Below are 5,545 nucleotides of genomic sequence, written 5' to 3'. Positions count from 1 at the left end.
ATCGTCAATTTTACATAACGAACGTCTCATCCGCCTAAAACTACTGCAGCTTCTCACAACCTGTATAGCCGGGGAAAAGAAGCTGCAAGAAAAACCTCGGCACAGGGCCCTAGACGTTCTTTAAAAAAATAAAAATAAACATAAAACATAAAATATTGGTATACAATTGAGTAATTTAGCTGCCTAATATCGGTTCTCAGACAGTTAATCCCATGCATTCATATCTTCTAAATAATCACTAACTTTATAATAACCTTTTTTGTAAAGTTTTTGTTTAACTACTGTCTTAAAACAGTTGTAAGGCAAATTCTGAATGTCAATGGGAATCTTATTCTAAAAACGTATACATTGCCCCTTAAAAGATTTAGTAATCTTATGTAATCGACTGACTTGTAAAGCAAGTTTATTTTTATTCCTGGTATTAACAATGTGCCGATCGCTATTTTTCGCAAATAATCCTATATGTTTTTTTACATATATTAACACATTAGATGCCACGTTAATTTGACCAATATTTACTGTTCAAGCCATTTCACATATACATAGTAGACGATTTCATAGATATGTACACAAAATATTTTTTTGTTTTGAAAGGTACTTTTCGAAAAATACGGTTTTTTTTAAATGCGGTCACCGGTGGGCGCCGTGGCCCATAGATTGTAAATTCATTGCAATAGGCCACGCGGATCACAGTGCCGGTCATCTGTCTCTTTCGCACCTATTCGCTTAGCTCCGACCAAATGACTGCATACTCTTCACCACTTCGAAAGACGGTAAAATGGTACCGGAAACTGGCTTGTGAATTATTGCTCAATACGGCGATGGTAAACGCAATGGTTCTGTACAAAATGACAACCAAAAAAAATATTTCAGTTGTTCAATTCCGAAAAGAAATTGTGAAACATTTCGTCGAAACCGGAACGGGAAGCGAAGCTCTCGTTGCAATTTCCCGCCCAAGACGTCTAAAGCACGAGCTGAAAACCAAAGATGGGCCAGCCCGCATAACACGTAGGTGGTGTCAAGGTTGTTATAAAGCCAATACGCAAAATTTGGGCAGGAAGATTGCAAAAAATAAAACAAAAAAAGTAACCACTTTTTGTCCTGACTGTCCTTTGAAGCCACATTATTGCTTGATGTGTTTCAACAAGAAACATCGCTACTTGTAGTTATTGCACTGATTTATTATTATTATTTTGTTACACGTATTTCGATTATAATGCATAGAAAAGAATATTGTATGTTAAATTTTTTTGTTCATGTAGTAAAAATACGGTAGAACAGTAATCACACTTATTTATTCTGGTATCAAGAAAATAACACTTAACTTGGTAAACACATCCGATGTCGTCAAGGTCCCCAACGCAAGAGAGCGTGTATCAATCCGTCCGATTTGACAACCCCATTCTTGTGTTGCCATTTATAGAAAAATGTTTTATAACTGTCGACGAACAATTCAGCCTAACACTCGTCCATCCTGACCGCGTGTATGTCCCCATACACGTCGACAGATGAGCCTAACACTCGGCTGATTGATGCACGCTTCCAGCTTAATGCATCTAATTAACAAAGTATATTTAAGTTAATCACACAGTGGTGCCGATTCCTGCAAACACCAACTTAAATCTAAATTTATCTTAGAAAACCTAATTTTAATTTAGTTTAGCAAAAAGTGCAATTCTGGCTTTATGGTCGTCTAAATTTAAAATATTTTATCAGGATGTTTGACACGCTTAAATTTAATAGAACGTCTACGAGGTCTATGGTCAACCAGCTGGTGTCGTTTTTTTCGTAAAGAATTGGTAAAGAAGAATGAATGGAAGTGAGTGAATGAAATCGTCATTTGAACAAAAAATACATGTTTTTCTTATAATTTCGTACGAAGGAATACAAAATCATAATTTATGTGTGTTTTAGCAGCAAATACAATAAATAAATGCAATAAAACATTTTTCTATGAATTTTAAAACATACATCTGGCATTATTCTAAACCATAAAAAACACAGCGTCAAGATCATACTTAAAAAAAAAACGTGTTGAGAATGTTGAGATTAGGTATCGTTAGGTTTTCAAATCAAAAATACTTAATAAAACACAAAAATGACTAAATAAAAGGACGTCGATGAAGAGGAAGACCAAGGCGGAACTAGTAAAAGTGGAAGTTGTGTTGTATCAGAACGACGGAACTCGCTGTGAATGCATATTAAAAGTCCTCAACCAACAAGACTCCTATCTTCTTCTTCGTCGTTCCCTCACTGCTGAGGATCGCGACCACAGGTTATGGTTTTCCACTCGGTACGGCTATATGCAGCGTGCACCGCCCTCTGTATGCTGCCGCCCACCGTCTTCTTCACGATGTCAGACCACCTCGTAGGCGCCCTTCCTCGCGCACGTTTGCCATCCATTTGCCCAACGATGATCTGCTTATCCAGACTGTGCTTCGGAGACCGCATAATATGTCCGAAGAAGCTTAGGGCACGATTCCGGCATATTGAGGAGAGCCGCGTCGTGATCTTGAGTTCTTTTAATATGGACTCATTCGTACACGTAAATAGCCTTAAATTACCAAGTAGAGAAAGTCCAGCATGAGGTGAGCACGAAGTTTTGAAGACAGGAGTGATTGTATTAGATTTCCTCCTGAGCAGTTGCACTACAAATTTAGTGATGAAGAGGTGAGTGATCGAAAAAATATGTCATAGAAGAACTTGTAGACATCATATTAATCTGAGTTACTTGTATTAATCAGATTTTTTACTAATTTTCAGGCAATACTTGACAGAAACCTTAAGTGGGATGACATAATTATAAAGAAAATCAATAAGAGGATGAACTATTTTAATGTTTATAAAACAATAGTATGGAAGAATTTTGATGCATCTTGGAGCAATGGCAACATGTAAGCATATTCCTAGTTAAAAATATATTTAAGTGAGTGTTGCTCGTTGTAAGTGGATTTCCTTTACGGCTGATTAGGCTCAGGCCTAGGACGGCCAGATATGAGGAACGGCTAATCCTGTTTTTTCTCTAATGTGGTTTGTAAGATCAATGACCAACCTCATCAACCTGCTGCTGTGACTATTCGGGTGTCCCGGACTAAAGGCCCTTGACGAAGCTTACTCATCTAATGAAATGACTATGTAGGTACTTAAGTAATTAGTAATGGAGTCAAGACTCTCTGTGAATTTGCCTCTTATGTATGAAACCGTTTTTCATGCCAGTCATAGTAACTAAACACATAACGGCCTCCGTGGTCCAGTAGTTGAACGTTGTGCTCACAATCCAGAGGTCCCGGGTTCGAATCCCGGTAGAGAAAAATCACAGAAATCATCTTTGTATTCCTTGTTTTGCTAGGACATTACAGGCTGAACACCTGATTGTCCAAATGTAAGATGATCAGTGCTTCAGAAGGCATGTTAAGCTGTTGGTCTTGGTTACTACTTACTAGAGTAAGTATGTAGTTGTTACATGAGTCATGTCAGGGGCCCTTGGCGGCTCAATAATAACCCAGACACCAGGGTTACCAACCTCATCGGTTGGTAATCCATCTCATAACTCACATGATAGAAGAAGAATAGTAACTAAGGAAGGGATCTTCTTCAGTATTATAATGGCCTAGGTAACAGACTCCAATGCGGGTTGGTGGAGGTGTTTTTTTTTTTGGAGCAGCATGGTGGAGTATGCTCCATACCCCCTCTGGTTGATTGAGGGGAGGCCTGTGCCCAGCAGTGGGATGTATATAGGCTGTTTATGTATGTATGTAGGTAACGGACTGGTTATCTATCTTAAAAAACTGACTGCATGTTGTCTTGATTTATTAAAGTTTAGAGAGATGGAAGTGTATACAGCATTTATAATATTTGTTTTCTCTTCAGATTTGGGAGTTGTGAGTGACAACGAGCAGATTACATAACAATGGGAGGAGAACAAGGGCCTTAACTGAAAAAACTGGTGAATGTTCCCAAATAAACCTCACAGATGTAGAAGAAAGACAAAATAAATTTGTTTATTTTATTTCTGTTCCCTACTAAACTAGTAATAAAACATACTTGTTACAAATACTTTTTGATTGTATTTTATTTATAACATCAAAACTTGCACAGAAAAAAGAAATATTTATATTTGTGATGGGTTGCTTATCTGTCACCACTCTGGTCATTATGTCCATCACAAGAGGCTGCAGTTGGTCTTTTTGGTAGTGCACGGCTCAGTCCATCCTGGTATGGTGGTGTGACTATGTATGTATGTACAGCACCACAATGGTAGGTATGTATGTAAGTATTTTTTTATACTCCTGGGTTCTTCTTTCTTTATTCATCACCATCTAAAACAAGTATAATGCTTAGATAATTATTCTAATAAGAAACAAACATAAATAGCCTATTTATTATGTCCCACTGCTGGGCTTAGGCATCCCTTCAATCAACCGGAGGGGGTATGAAGCATACTATATTCTGCTCGACTGCAGATTAGTGACTGTGTTTGGGCTAAATAGCCCGGGAATAACTGCTTGACGTGCCTTCTGAAGCACAGAATCATCTAACTTCTTCAGACAATTGGATGAATCAAGTCTGCAGTTTCCTATACATACAAAGGACCTTGACAGCCTCTAAGTAATTTTGACGATGTCCCCATTGGGTATCAGACCCGGATCTCCAGATTGTGAGCTATGGTTAGAGAACCATTAGACCAAAGAGGCTGTTATATATATAACTCATAGGTAGACAGATTTGCATTCATATTTAATGTACTTACATACCTGAGAGAACATTAGGGATCCATGTCACAGAAGTATTTTTTGTTATTGGTGGCTATTAGGACTACTTGCAAATGTGAAAATCAAAGATTTATCACCTGAAATAAAAAAGGATTAATTAGAATACATACATACATCAATTCATGCTTACATTTCCTAACGGGTTGGACAGAAACAAATATAATGATCAGAAGGATGTAAACAAAAAATGTGGGTTCCGTCACATTCCCAGTACATTTAGCATGCCATGATATTCGTGGAAACTGAGATAAAGCAGTAAAGAGCTTGTAAAAGAAGTTTTTTAGCCCACCTTTTGTTACTGCTAACTGGTGATTTTGTTTGGTTCACATCATAAAGTATTTTGAAATAATCTAAAGGAATAAACCAACAAGTAAGGTATCTACCCAGAGCGGGATCAAGTGTGTTAGTAATTTGACTTGGGCAATAAACTGTTTGGTTGCTGCCATGTTATTTATACCTGATAACATTTACCTTGCTGTGGAGGCCTTCCTTCAGTGTACTTCTGTAGTTCCATTCCATAGATAGGTACATTACTTTTGTAGTAATTTTAAGTCCTTCAGGTCAAAAGGATAAGAAGAAGCAGGCAGTGCAGCCTGCACTGCGCGCCTGGTAGGAGTCATTACAGTTTTGACACACACAGAGCTAGGTATGTGTTGATGTTACACGTTAATCGTTAATATCACTGGCACTGCATTGTTTCAAGCATCCACCACACGGTCCAGTTGAAAGTAGTGTTTAAGATTGACACAATTAGATTGTCCTCTTAGATAAAT

At 37.7% G+C, this 5,545-nt stretch overlaps 1 long non-coding RNA gene across 1 annotated transcript; it reads left to right on the top strand.

Moving 5' to 3' along the window:
* Positions 1 to 2,054: 2,054 nt before the first annotated feature.
* Positions 2,055 to 4,097, top strand: LOC126380997 (uncharacterized). The gene is made up of 3 exons (XR_007568624.1): positions 2,055 to 2,670; positions 2,764 to 2,894; positions 3,871 to 4,097. It is a non-coding gene; the product is annotated as an uncharacterized LOC126380997 (long non-coding RNA).
* Positions 4,098 to 5,545: the final 1,448 nt, after the last annotated feature.

The sequence above is a fragment of the Pectinophora gossypiella genome, unplaced genomic scaffold (assembly GCF_024362695.1).
Source record: "Pectinophora gossypiella unplaced genomic scaffold, ilPecGoss1.1 Pgos_33, whole genome shotgun sequence".
Lineage (NCBI taxonomy): Eukaryota > Metazoa > Arthropoda > Insecta > Lepidoptera > Gelechiidae > Pectinophora > Pectinophora gossypiella.
Note: the sequence above shows the minus strand (reverse complement) of the source record. Positions and strands in the feature narration are given on the sequence as shown.